Raw genomic sequence first — 14,495 nt, 5'->3', positions numbered from 1 at the left:
TGATGAGAATTCATTTTATCGTAGTGATTGTCTGCGTTAGTTAATTTGCGACATGTAAAAATGCTCCGTATGAATAAGAGGCGCTTGGCATCTATACCGCGCAGACAGATCACGACAAAATATCTGAAGTAATAATAATAATGCACTATTATTTAGAGCGTGACAAATCTCTGTAGGGAAAAAAAGCGTTCTGTTCTAGCGGTTTTTACACCTTTAAATGCTTCTATAATGCTAATATTGTACTCTACAGCTGATATTTAATACGTACTAGGAGACGTAAACCTGATTTAGTAGAGACACGAGCAAGGCACTGTTTAGCTCAGTATATAGTCCACTGCACGTAAGCAATGAACTTCACGTACGGTCTATAAGGAACTGATGGCTTTTGCACACATGAGTATAGTTTTTGTTCAGTTCAGCCGGAAGGTACATAAAAACTAGGAAACGTTACACTATCCAGAATAATATCGCCGAACCTAAAAAAAGTAGAAAACAGAATATCAGACTCCTGCTATGACTGGGGCGACAACATAGCAGCTGCGTCGCGACTAATGTGAGAGGAGTGTCATCGCATGAATTGAGCCTACAAAGCTTTTCAAGCGGATCGTTGAGGATAACTTAACACAAATTATAGTTTCGATGTCGTCCACAACTGCTTGCAAGATCTAAACTTATCTCGAGAGTTTTACTTGACTTCTAGCCCTAGACATACGCTACCGATTGTTAGGGACAGCAGTAGTGCGAGTAGCTCATACGAATATTGTTATTATCAGCTCGTGTCAGTCTTATTTAATGACCTCTTACGTATTGAGCCGTTTGAAATAACTGAATAGTCTTTGGCCGTTTTAACTGGTTCTCGTCTGTGTCTTTTTGGCTGATGCCTCTTTCTGCAACAAGTTATTTTTGTATTATAAACAAGTATCACAATGGGTGTCTATAATCTGAGGCCATGCACGCTTAGATTATAATTATAAAGACAAGTTGACAGGCCTAAATTTTGTTTGTTACTAATTACAGAGATCGTAAGCATTGCCAAACCTCGCACGTTCAGAGTGTTTTAGCAAGTTAGCATGGGGAGGGAAGGAGGCGAAAAACAGAGAAGCGAATTGCTTAACGTTGTCCTAGCTGTTGTAGCTGGCCGAGGAGCGCGTTGGCAACGCAACGGCCTGTCAATGCGAAAAAACAAAGGGTCCTTAAAGTGGCGTGCCTTGCATTTTAACCTCATAGCTACCTAGAACCAGTTGTCACGTTCGAATTTCTTTCTAGCTATCGACAGAACGGGTCGGCCCCTTGGTTTTTCACAAGCTCTGCCCAATGCGCGTTTTAATATATACGTATATCGTGGAATAGTGTAAGCTGTCGCCACTCTGAAATAAAATCAGAAAGGAAAAATGTTACATCAATTAACTTTGCCACAAAATCGTCAGTGCTTTTCCTACCGCATTAGCGGTCAAATAGAGTATTTTCAAAATTTAGTTAGAAACTGAACTAATACCGAATCGCTTGTATTCAGCTAATACTAACTTACTGCCAATAAAGTTTATATATAGTAACATTTTCCAGGGCAGTGAAGTTTACCTTAAGAACATGTAACAGGCACATGCTAGCAATGCCTTCATCCATTTATTAGAGCATTGTAAAGAATAATGCAATTGTATTTAGACAAATAGAAAACGTTTTTTTCCAAAAACGCACCGTCAGTTACCCAATAGAATAACTAATGAAATTTTAGCGCAACGCTTGGATTGCTTTATTGGCCGATGAAATTTCAAGTGTCTCGTATAACTATCTAATTTTATATGTCACTTAAATAATGTCACTATCATTCACCAACACCTGTTTTTAAGTTCTAGAACAAGAAGGATTTCTAGTGCCTCACGAGTTAGCCCAGGGTTAAAAAGCTCAATCGTTCTCACAAAAGGCAATGTCAAACAATCCTCAATCTATTCATATCGATGGTATTTTAAATCTGTATAGATATACCTGAGATTTATAGCACGTTTAACCAACATATTCCGTAATACATTGAAAAACTCACCCAACAATAGCTTTTTTGTCAATGAAAACTAACATAATCAGTATTCATTGCGGACTGGCGCAACTTTGTCACTGGCTGGAACGCTTCACAGCTATTCGCTCTGCGCCTACATAACCGTATATGTGTATCTATTTCCGTATATAAACTCATATATATCGTCGAAAATGTTGAATATACTTCCGTATATTCAACATTTTCGACGACTGTCTTTACTAATATTTGTCAGATAATGAAAAAATTACATGCTCTACCCTGTCTGTTTTTTTTTTTCGTGACAATCAGTAGACAGTAATTTCTATCTATACGACATACTAATTCGAGCACAAATCGATATGATTAGAACACACAGATATCAGTTTTGCAGAAATATGTCGAAGTGTACGAAATTCAGCTGTAGTAAAAAAAGCATAGCAAACACGTCATTGTGGACAAACTGATATTTCCTGGCTATTTTTGTTGACTTAAATCAATCAAAGGTCCGGACTTGGTGAAACAATAGCAGAATTTCTGCAGAAATTAATGATCTATTCGTAAATGGGCGTGATCTAGGCACTTACCTTAATCGCATGAAGAGAGCGCTTCAAGCTACCTGTGGACACAAGGCCTACCTGGAGTCGAAGTGGGAAGTGAAAAGAGTAGGACAAGGTGAAGCGACATCTTTTATTATCATCCCCGTGTCCCCCGTTTCTGTGACTGGCGCCTCTGTCTAATGTTACTGAAATCACTTTAAGGCCTGCCACCAGAAATCTCTCTCCAAAAAGAAAACTCAACATGCAATCCTGCGATATCCGCCTTACAGGGTAAAGAATGGTATAATTAAGCGCATTTGATCCCACCGTTTACTGTTAGCCACTCAGCCTATTTCATTTTTCACGTTCCGTAGATAATAGTTATTACTGAACTGATGAGATTAGATATAAAAACCAGTAAACACAGATACCACACAACATGGGGAGCAAAAGAAACAGGATATCTAATGTTGTGTAATAATAGCAGGTACGTACAAAACTGCAGCATTTCAAAGTAGTAGTTAAGACATAGCGGGTCTCCTCCAACCTAACTTAGCCGCGTAGATTTTTTTCTTTAAACATAAGCGAAGGAGGCATTTAACTAGTGGTCATTCACTTTGTTGAGGTTCAGTTTCAGGTGGCCTCCATTTTTAACTTAAAATCTAACGACCAGCTACCTTGCTAGCTACCGGAAACTGGCGAGCTTTAATTCGTCACCCAGCGGCCTTTCTATGATACCAGAGTGGAGTCACGTCGCGCAGGGTACCGGTCGGGGCCGGGCAGTCAGTCAGGCAGAGTCACCACGTGGTCCTCTGCAGTAGGATAATAGCAGCACTATACGTGTATTGCGAGAACGAAGAATGAAAGAGTAAGGAGATAGCCGCGGTGCAATTCATGGGCTGCTAGACAGAGCGCCGGAAGGGGTTTGAAGGGGAGGCTAGGTAGCAATCCAGGTCAGCCAGTTGGATGACATGAAAGGATGCCAAAAAGCGCCAGACCAGCACAGCGCACGAGGAAATTGACACCGACGAAAACTCGCTGATCAGACGAACGCTGTGTGCCAATGGCTTGACCTTTGTGTCATGGGTCAAAAATCGCAAGTAGAACAGAAAAGAGAAGAAACCCGGTGAGAGAACTCTTGAAGCCAGCAAGTTGAGTAGGTCGTCGAACCTCAGACAGGTGATAACACCGTCTGCAACCAAAACGAAGACGCTGATGTTGCTGAGAACAGGGAGCTGAAGGAGCAACCTGAGCAGCTGAGGCGACGGCAGCAGCAGTGGTAATAGTATTAGCAGCAGCAGATGGTATCTGACGTGGTAAAGTGAAGAACGTAATTATTTATCGTTCTACCTGCGACATATCCACGAGGCATCCTGGATGAAACAAGCGACGCCGGGCGTAAAGAAGGACAAGTTCCTTCCGCTACAGAGAATGAGCCTCGAAGGAGCAAAAGAAGAAGAGGTTTTTGAAGGACGTAAATTCAAAGGAAACATTTCTAATATTCAAACAAATACTTGAGTCCAATATAATTAAAAGTCTGATGACTTGCATCGTCAAATTAATTGCAAGAAAAATACTTTTTTATTTCACACGTCTGTACACAGCAGTATCGTCTTTATTTGCTTAGCAACAATGGATTTTAGTCGCCGTATCACCTGTCCTAAAATAAAATTCTCGTGCAGGTGCTGCGAAGCGTTCAAATAATATCTAGAGAGATACAGCTTAATTAAGATCTATTTAGCGTTACTCGGACGTAATTACTCTATTCAGATGGGGTTATATTGTAAAGAGGGTTCCAACATATTGTACGTGCAATAACACGACGTGAAAAAAACATGCGCTGTAGGATAGAATATATCAAAATCTTTCTAAACAATGTCCAGGAGCAATATTAACAGAGATTCCGATGCGCGGTGAGGAAACCATCCTCAATATCACACTGTAAACAATTTTTTTTTAATGTATTGTTTGATTTCTCTATAGCTTTTGGCATATACTGATTTTGCAGTCGAAAACATTCCGAAAACCCATTGCGCATTATACACTTTTGCGACTGCCGTATTATAACCATTTTGCATGATCTGGGTTTTGTGCTAAGGTAAGCGACTTTCAAGAGAGTCTTTGTGCAAAACCTCATGAAGCAATGTTTACTAACCAGCTGAGATCAGTTCCAACATAGTTTAACCGTATTCTACACTAAATTATCGGACGAAAAAGTACTGTATTATCTATTATATCGATTGTTTTTATATTTTTTTTTTTATAACATTTATAACAAAATGTTAGATCCTATCGTCAATCTCGCTAGCCCGAGTAAAAGCATATCGCATTTAGCAAAGTTGACTGTTACCGCATTCGTTTACGGTTACTTGTAGTGCATAGCCCACAGTAAAATTACCATCATCAATACAATTTTTCTTCAAACGAAGAACCTCGGAGGGGATTGCTTGCTCCATGCCCCCTCTCGCAAACATCCAAACGCTCGGGCGAGGTCAAAGATGTGCATCATAGACGATAAATGTAATTAATGATCCCTTTACGATGTCTGACATGTTGCTAGGAAAAATTTCCGATTTACTTTGATATCCAAATAAAAGTCATAGGAACTTGAAATACATGATATTTTTACGGGATCCTTAGCCAGTATTTTGTCCTGTTCCATGCACTCCTGACCTATTAGATGAACACGGCGTAGTTCGATTAAAATGAATGGACCCGGCCAAAGTGACAAAGGAGATGTGCAAGCGACCCGCCATACACGAATAATTATTTAAAACGAAGCGTGAAAGACAATTTAGAATTGGCTCTTCACGTTGAATTTCAAATCAGGGACCCATCGGTGACACTTTGTATGGGGGCGAAATTCTAATGAAGATGACAATGCATGACAAAAACACAATGGGCCACTAGGCTATGCCAGGGCAAGGAAACGTCCTGTCCGAGCATGTCAGACGATGGAGAGGCCACATAGAGACGACTGATAGATTGCAGTTAGTTTCTAGCATCTGAAAGCTTGAATCATTATTTGTGCACTCTCGATCGTATATTACATACACGACACCTACTTCATCAGAAAAAGATCTTCTGTGCACTGGTTTTGAACTTTACTAATATAATGCAAACATATCGCATAATGAAACAATCACTCGCACTAGACGATTTTAGTGTTTCCTTTAAAATATCAAGTCATCATCGGCAACGGTGGTATCCGTTGATTTCAAGCAGCTGAATTTGAACGTACTTGTGCCAGCTTGCTTGACATCGTTTCATCAAATAACGTTTACTTACCGCCAAATGAAGGTTAGCACACTTAGAAGAGTGTGTTTGCCATGTACTAACTGTTTGCTTGCCAGAACCATGGTAAAAGTTTACGAATTAAGATTAGACCTGATTGACCATCCATTGTCCTAACGACTTCTTCCGGTTTACTAAGTTCAAGGTTTCGTTCAGAGCGCACGGATTTCTGTCGAATAAGGACGCGATCACTTTCGCGAGCGCGTACGTTCTAAGCTAAAATGCCAATCACTACGAGAATAAAAGAAGTGTTTTACAAAACTACAGTATCTTAGTAAACAATAAAGATTCAAAGATCTCGTTAGATTTGAGTCATAGAGAGTGCATGTGCTAAAGCTGTGTGCCGCAACAACTCGTTAGTTGGGCCATCAGTACTAACCTAAACGCCATATGATGTAGCAGAAACTTCACCTGCTTTACTCTAGAGAACAGCTTTTGTTCGTGTTATAGTAATATTATAAATTGGGCTCGATAATGGGTTTGCGTGCCACATCGAGCTCAGAGGAGCAACGTCGGCTTGACAGTTTTGAAAGGTCGTTATTAATTGACAGCGCGAGGGATTTCACCGACCACGCAACGCCGCTATTAAACCTCGAAGCCCCAGCTCATACTACCATGGACTCGGTTTCTGTTCTCAAGCTGTACGCCCTTCTAAAGTCACTATCACGGACTTGCTGCGCCGTTATAGACCCTTGCCTCGAAGATCTCTATGAAGCTCTTAGATGTTACAATGCCTTTACTGCTAAAATACAACAAAAAGGGAGCCGATCAGCTGTCCTTTATTTAACTTTAAAGGCAAATTTTATCAATTAAATTCGATAACATAGTAAATTTCCTACAGAGGTAGTAGAGCACACTTGACGGATTGTGGAAGAAATAATAATTCTGAATACGAAATAGCAATATTTGCCAACAATAGCTAAAAGGTTAGTAGTTTACCTTCTTGTGTCTCTGTTTCGCATTTAGTACAATCAATTAGAGTACAACTATATTCGGTTTTGCCTCGTTGAAACAGGTCCAAGAAGTTTTTATATCGTATTGCCTAATTGCAGGTATCAGCTCAGAAGTAAAAATTATTTAGCTCTAATAGGAAATCCACACTAAATATTTATGCATTTTTTTATGCACATTTATTTATGCATTAAGCTTAAAAAAATGTTTCGAATCAGTTTCGATCCTTGACCAGAAAGGACGCTTTTTACCTGCACTTCCTTAAAATTATACACGCACTCAAAAAAGGAAAACTAACTAGAGTACTGTACGGTCATTCAAAATAGTATCTTTTTTCACTCCCCGTGAAGCTAGCCAATGCCACCTAACTGAATTGGTCCCTGGTAGATTTCAACCCCAGGTTTAGCTAACTGTCTTTACCTCTATCTTATTCGTCGCTGTGTGTGTGTGTTCAGCCGCGAGCTTTTTGGTGGTCGAGTGGTAGAAAAATATTACGGGGAATAGAGTCCAAGCAACGTTTTTCCTCGAACCACATTTTCACTCGGTTCCGTGCTAAGCTAACGCGGAGGTTGAGGGAAGTTGGCGGGATCTTACGGGCGACGCAATTCTCAGTGCCGTCTATGCCTTTGGGTTTGGCTGTGTCCCGGTACAGCGCCAGGACAGCGCTTTGCCTTAGCAAGGTAGCAGCAATTTCTCGCTCGACTTCGTCCGCGACCAATGTTTCCCTTTGGACTTGCACTTTCGCTCGCCGCCACCGCCTTCTCTAGCCGTCCCTAGCTTGTGGGCAACAGAGAGGACGCGGTACTAGTACTTGGCCTGACTGACCTAGGGCTAGAGCAAGTTGTCGGGCTGAGGTTATGGAACACGAGCTGGCCGGTCGCTCCCCCGGAGAATGTGCTAGGGGTCGGTGACCATCGCTGGTGCAGACGAGCAAAGTTTTAGTTCGGCGGTGAAGGAGAAAAAGTGAGAGAAAAGCAAAGAACTCCTGTCAGTGGGGACTTGCCCGGAATGGAACCTGCAGGCAAGTCTTTGACGGTATTGCAGAATGAGGAAAAGAATATAGAAGAACTTGCCGATGGCAAATCGAAAAGGGGCTGACAAAAAAGAGGTCTGCCTCCGAGCTCTTTCAGGATGAAAAGGTCGGCAGAATCGAGTTAGGCGCCTTTCTCTTCTTTCGACTATTAAAGAAAGCATCAAATTGATTCACATAGCGTACGTATAGTGATCAAATAGGGATGATGCTTGAAGCTCCCTGAGCAAATGAGGTAGATATTATATAGACACTGTGGCATTCAATATCATGGACAAGCTATTGTTAATATATGATGGAACATTCGAAGTCAGAACGACGAAGTTAGGCCATTTTTTTTTACCTTAAACAGCTTCGGACAACGGAAACGGTAAGAATATAAGCAATAAACAAGCGTTACGGCGTCTAGTATCTCTGTGGCATTTCTGAGTGAATTTCGTGCAAGCAATTTATTGGTCTGTCCGCTGTATATTTCATCTGGGATTAGAATTATGAGTGATTTGTTTGCCGGAGGGAGTTGCTGACCTAGATTTCGCAACCGCTACAGGGATTTGAAATCTACCTACAAACGATAAGATATCTGATAAATCATGTATATTCTACCGATCATGGCCTAAATAGGTGTGACGCTCACGTTAAGCACGCGTAATAATAGGCAGCTAGGATTGGAGAGGAAATCAAACGACATGTCATATTTATTGTACTGGAGTGCTACCTTAGTACCAAGTTACAGCTCTAACGATGGATGGCGTACGTCAAAGAAAATTTCGACCTTTACGAAGAAAACTCATTTATGATGTCGAGGAAACACAATATAAACCCTTATTGCGAACAGAGAACCCTATAAAGAAAGCAGTAAGTCAAATTTGTGTTCCTATAAAATATTTGAGAAGTTGATTTATACCAAACCAGTAAGTCGCCCAGAATAAACCAATACAAAATGACAACACAGAGAAGTTTGGCGATTTTGATAAAACTTGGTATTCGATGGTATCAGATAGGGAAAAACTTTTTCCTGCCTTTGGCCTTGGTCATGGTAATGTCTCCGTTCAATTAATGTACTGCTAATTTCGCAAACTAGAACATAGTCTTCTGTCGTGTTTGCTGACGGCAATATCTTGCTTTCGTAGATAGTATATGTTGTAGACTGTAAAAAGGCATTTCCATTTTCAGCGGCATTTTGTTACCGTTAAACACTGCGGTGGTCGCAGCACTCTATGATACCTGAATTTGGGCTGTCATTTGCTTTCTGGAGCTCGTAGGTGATGGCGTCGTCACAGGCCTTTACTGAAATGTTTCAGAACTGCCGATACTGTGTATAGTCATGTACTGCAAAATAGGAATCATTTATTACGAATCGAATCAGAGAAACCCAAGCAATTCTTAAGACAGCAAGTCATTGGGGCTGTTATCTTTGAATAGACTGTACATGTTCAAGGGCCGCATAGAGTAAGTTCTAAGTGAGATTCTGCATATAGTACTTATATATCAATGTTTTTCATGCAAAACATATTACGTCAATGTTTTGTCAATTTCGGTTATATTTATTGTCTTTTGATGCCTTTGCCAAAATCTGACCCAACTATGTTGAGCAACGGCATAAGCACCCCGAAGGCAAAGATAGGGCTTTTCACGCGAAAGCGTCTAAGAGCATTTTATTTCTATCTGGTACTCGATGTATTCCTTGAATTCCGTTGCGCTCGTTGATCTAACAATATGACCTCGAAAATATTTAAAAACTATTGTAAAGGATAACAAACGTAAGCAAACTTGTGTCTTTTGCGCGAACCAGCCTTACTCTAATACATAGCGCGTTTGAAGCGTTTGTTTAACTGCGTATCCGGAAGTGAAATCAAAGGAATTTATAAATAAAATTAATTATACTGATTCTATTACTTATTTCATATAGCCAACTGATTCCAAAAGCTCGTCCCATATGTATGAAGGTATATGCATGCATATGACGCCTATCGGTTCGGCCCATATTTCGAAACGCGTTGCTAGGTTTGTAATTTCTCTAGGCGCTAAGAAGAAACACGGTAACGGCAAACATTCTATAATTGAGAAGAATTATCCTGGCTCTTAGTAAGACAAGAATTCTACCACGGGCATAGCCGAGCTAGACATTACCTTTTTGAGCGGTTTTTGAGAATTTGTAATACATTTAAGCGCAAATACAGGTTCGTTTCTCAAGCATTCTAATAATTGCGTAGGCAAATAAGAATCAAGGCAAGCTTCACTTTGACACAGCAAACAAGTAGAAAAAATAACGACGGTACGGTGGTGCGGTGATGGCTCGACAGCATTAGGGATGCGGCACAATCACTACAGGCTCTTTGCCACAGGATTTATTATCATTACAGGATTACGACTTGGGACTAAAGTATTTTTTTTTTTTCATTGTAAATGAACAACTGAAACAGCATAACGGAATTCAGCGCGATCAGGAAGACTTATGATAGAATAACTATTCAGTAGACCCATTGAAACAGAGCGACAGAAAAAACTATAACGAAAATATTGCGATCGAAGCACAGAAATACCGACAAGGCAGTGACAGCGATTGACGAAACGTCTGATAGACCAATTACAGTGAATTCAAATTTAAGTTGAACAGGTTTAAACTGGCTTTAGGTTAAACTTGGTCCTGGTGATAGGTCAGTGGATGATGCCCTTGCCTGCTGACCTTAAGGACATGTTGTCGCCTGGGTTCGAGCCCGGGCACGGACAGACTTCGTTTCGTGCTGGGAGTCACGCGTCTAATGGAATGCCTAACGGCGATACCGAACGTAAAACGGGAAAAGCGTAAGGTGCCAGGTTTTGCATTACTTGGTATATATGTGTAGAAGGATGGAGCATGTCCTGGAAAGGAATAATTAAGCACGTCAAATTCGATTGTTATGGGTTATGAGCGATAAAACCGGAAGTTCGCTCCTGATATCAATAATAAACTAGCTATTTTTATTCTCTTATTATTCGATAATTTCTTCCAGTGTAGGCTGCGGCTCTTCGAAATTTATTATTATTAATTTTCCCCGTTATAACCTTTATAGGTCTACCGCACGCAAACATGTAGAAACGTATCGCTGAAAAAGACCATCCCCATTAAACATGATATATTGCTGGCTATTGTTGAAAGCTTCGGTAACTCTGAGCAGTACTCAGACAAGAGCACACTCATACACAACAAGCCTTTCGAGAATCGAAAGGCAGTACAACCGCTCTTCTGCAGAAGGCTTCACATCACCCTGGAGCGGCGCTCCCTTCTCCCATGTGCTACGTGACGCGGTGGCAGGCCAACGAAGAAGACAACGAACCGCACTCAACTGGAATTCACAATGTATTGCTACGTTAGCTCGAGTACCCAAACCGTTTTGAGGTTTACTTCCTGTCCTTGTGACTTCCACGTCCTACAAACTGGCCGAGCCGCATTGCCAGGGACTTCTTCACTATGGCTGCAGCCATTTCTACTTAAAAATGTTGTCAGTCTACACAGAGACATAAAGGCAGAGAAATCAAAGTGGAGCTGTTAAACTTCACTTTTTCACTATCCTTGTCAAGAGGCGAAGCAAGCAATGGTGCCGGGCTTAAACTGGGTTGGGAGGTAGTGTAAATAGAACAGGTCTTGAACATGACAGCGAGCACACGGAATTTATCAAGAATGGTCACTGACGCGCCATCTGTCCTTGGCAGGAATTCCGCGACCCAGTCAGCCAACCTACCATTTTGTTGACAACCGAAATAAGAAAATTCGCTAGCACATATTTACATGTCACGTTGTCTTTCCGCGTGACTTGTGTCACATAGCCAGTACTCGCTTATACTGTAATATGACAACGACAAATTGGGGGCGCATTAGTGGCCTGCATGAGCAAAATAAATGTGGGCATCCACTTAGAACGACCCTATCAGACCTGCTAACCTGGATCGTAATTGTTAGGTATGATCTAGAGAAAATGATTACTACAGGTTGACACGTATCATTGAGCAAATGATATCAAATGCTTCCGAATAAGTGATAGTAATGCGCAAGAAAGAGAAGCTTTATACTCTTTTTGTATTATACGCTTTTTGTTGCTTTGGTCGCATGTTGGTCATATTAATAAGTCTCTTCAAGGCCATTACTAAATTTCAATAGTTTTGCAAAAAGTAAGCATTTAAAAGGTAAAAAATATGCTTCTATGTTCTAAAAACTCACAGGCTTAAAAAATCGACGTGTCTTTCTTAACTAATGCTCACATATGTACCTGTATTACTTATCTTAGTTTACAACATATATAGTTTTCGTTTTGTTCATTGTGAAGGTTCATTAAACATTTATCAGGTGTTGCTTTTAGATAGAGATCTTCATGTACATTGCAATTTTACCACTGGACCGAAGCCCCTGTCGAGTGGAAGCCGGAATATAATGTATGCGAGGTCTAGGTTCGACCGAGAAACGACGCGACGGACCTTGATGGCTGTGATGTCCACATTTCTCACAAAAGGAGGGCGACGCATTCATTGTCATTGCCTCACCATCGGCTGACCAAAATCGCCGAATGTCGACACATGTCCCCATTGGCACCCATCCCGTTTGTTCAATGGATTTTTGTATAGCGTAGCGACTAGCCATTACAGAGCAGACGAGGCGAAACCTGCCCACATGATGCTTGTATCGCTCGGCCATATGCCCGCTATCCGGAACTTTGTCAACCGTTCAATAAGGGAACTGCCAAAAGCACCCCCTAAACGCCAAGAAGACAGGAGAGAGCTTTCGTAAATGGACCTTTGTTGTTATTCTCGGTATGTTCCTCCATTATACATAACAGCGGGCATCCTTCCTCGGGGCAGTGCGAAGCGATTCTATACTGCCATTTCCATTGCCGAGGCGCCGCTTCTCGCAAGCCCTCACGCAGCCTGGCAGCTTCTTGGTGCTTGGGGTCGATGTACCTCTTATGTTTCCCGCTAAGCGAACTGTGTGGGTCTCCTGATGATACAGAAACTGTAGCTGTGGCGAAAAGCGTGTAGTTAGCCATAGTCGAAGAGCCTTGCCTGGCAGCAAACGTCAATTGTTTCTGGCAGGGTTAAGCTTAAGGGGGCCATTTAAACTGTGGCATAGAGCCGCAACGTGCTGTGTGCCTGAAAACGGCGGCGCGTCTGAAACTTGACTGAACATAATCCTCAGGTCAGGAGAATCGACAATTTGAGTGTAGTCTAAATAGCCATCACCGGGATAATAAGTGAGCAGATTTGTCAGCATAAAGAATGTGTGTTGAATGGCTCCTTATAAACACAGAGTCCCTGATCATGCCGTGTGGTACGTTCTAAAACGCTCTTCGTACCTAGTATGTTAGCACCATTCCCATTAAAAAGCCTGCTTAAAAACAACCGTTTAGGAATTGGATAGTACCATCTTTTTAGGTATTAATACTCCTATTAGGTCAAGCGCAGATTAAGGCTACGTGTCATATGCGGCAATTGTGCTGTTAGCTTTGTCTCATAGATAGCTTAACTTATATGATATATAGCAGCCAAACTTCGAACGGATGATTTATACTCCTAGCTGAATCCATTGTGATCATTACTTACGTGAACTTTTCTATCTATTTTGAGAAGCATGTTTTGCTTATTTTGTCGGTATTGTGCACACTAGCCGTCAGACGCACCAATTCAACGTATGGACCGTGGAGATATTCGGGCAGATCTTTCATGTCCTTCCACATAACGACACTGTACTGTACTACATAATAAATCTCAATTGCTTAATAATAAATAAGGTGTTTTTTTGGACCCCCTCGTCATAAGTACGTCACAGCTTTCGGCTTTTGAAACTCTTAGCAAGTTGGTCTGGAAGCCATGACATCCATTCAAAGTTACGCGTGTTTTGGCTAGCATCAGTAACAAGGGGAGTTTACGATTACTCGTTCAGGTTCGCTAAGCTATGGTTAAACACTTATCTAAATAAAGTGCTAGCCTTTGATATAACGAAATTTACTCTTAAAAACACGTGTATCGCATGATGCCTGGCGCAAATCGCCCAAGGTAGCTACCCTTGCTCTCACTTGTTCGATCAAGGGTAGCTACCTTGGGCGTTCCTATATTAGGCCGTTTTCACGATGGACCCTACTGGTTGAAAGCCGTGGTTAAAAATGATTAGGGGTAGCTGGTGGTGGCCAACGACACGCCGACACGTCTACTCAATATGAATGAATAACAAAAATTATTTATAGTTTATGCTTCAACTGGCTATCAAACACGTGAAGGACTCGTACTGCGCCTCATTTTCATTAAACGGATGCAACGCATGTTAGCGTATCACAGAGACAGGAGAGAATCATTGATGTAATACTGGCAATATGAAAGTTTGAGGTAACATTGGAACCTTTGGAGTAGTCGAATCAATCCAGCGCGTTGCTTGATTATATATCCGTGTCCTGCGCTATCCGAATCAACACAACTACCGCATCGACACAATCATGACCCTGAGTGAATTAAATCTCGACAACGGCTCGACAGTCAGCCTGTTTTCTAATTTTGGCGTGTCGAGCGGCGATGGCTATCGGTAACAATGATCTTCGAACTTTTTCTCTCGACGCGTTTTGTCTGTTAAATCATAAAGCGGATATACCAGCAGACCACGACCGTAGCGGGTCATACAGTGAGCAAATGTTGAAAACTTTGTTGTCTTTCT

At 41.4% G+C, this 14,495-nt stretch overlaps 2 long non-coding RNA genes across 3 annotated transcripts; both read right to left on the bottom strand.

The window, feature by feature from the left end:
- Positions 1-1,290: 1,290 nt before the first annotated feature.
- Positions 1,291-2,822, bottom strand: LOC147752116 (uncharacterized). Its single transcript, XR_015314996.1, has 2 exons — positions 2,596-2,822; positions 1,291-1,367 (listed from the first exon to the last, which is right to left on the bottom strand). It is a non-coding gene; the product is annotated as an uncharacterized LOC147752116 (long non-coding RNA).
- Positions 2,823-10,122: 7,300 nt separating this feature from the next.
- LOC147752115 (uncharacterized) lies at positions 10,123-14,486 on the bottom strand. Of its 2 annotated transcripts, XR_015314993.1 has the most exons (4): positions 14,187-14,486; positions 11,592-11,645; positions 11,006-11,148; positions 10,123-10,684 (listed from the first exon to the last, which is right to left on the bottom strand). It is a non-coding gene; the product is annotated as an uncharacterized LOC147752115 (long non-coding RNA). The 2 variants fall into 2 exon arrangements; XR_015314992.1 differs by lacking the exon at positions 10,123-10,684 and having other exon boundaries at positions 10,726-11,148.
- Between the last annotated feature and the right edge of the window lie 9 nt (positions 14,487-14,495).

The sequence above is a fragment of the Varroa jacobsoni genome, unplaced genomic scaffold (assembly GCF_002532875.2).
Source record: "Varroa jacobsoni isolate VJ856 unplaced genomic scaffold, vjacob_1.0 contig00010, whole genome shotgun sequence".
In the NCBI taxonomy this organism is placed as follows: domain Eukaryota; kingdom Metazoa; phylum Arthropoda; class Arachnida; order Mesostigmata; family Varroidae; genus Varroa; species Varroa jacobsoni.
Note: the sequence above shows the minus strand (reverse complement) of the source record. Positions and strands in the feature narration are given on the sequence as shown.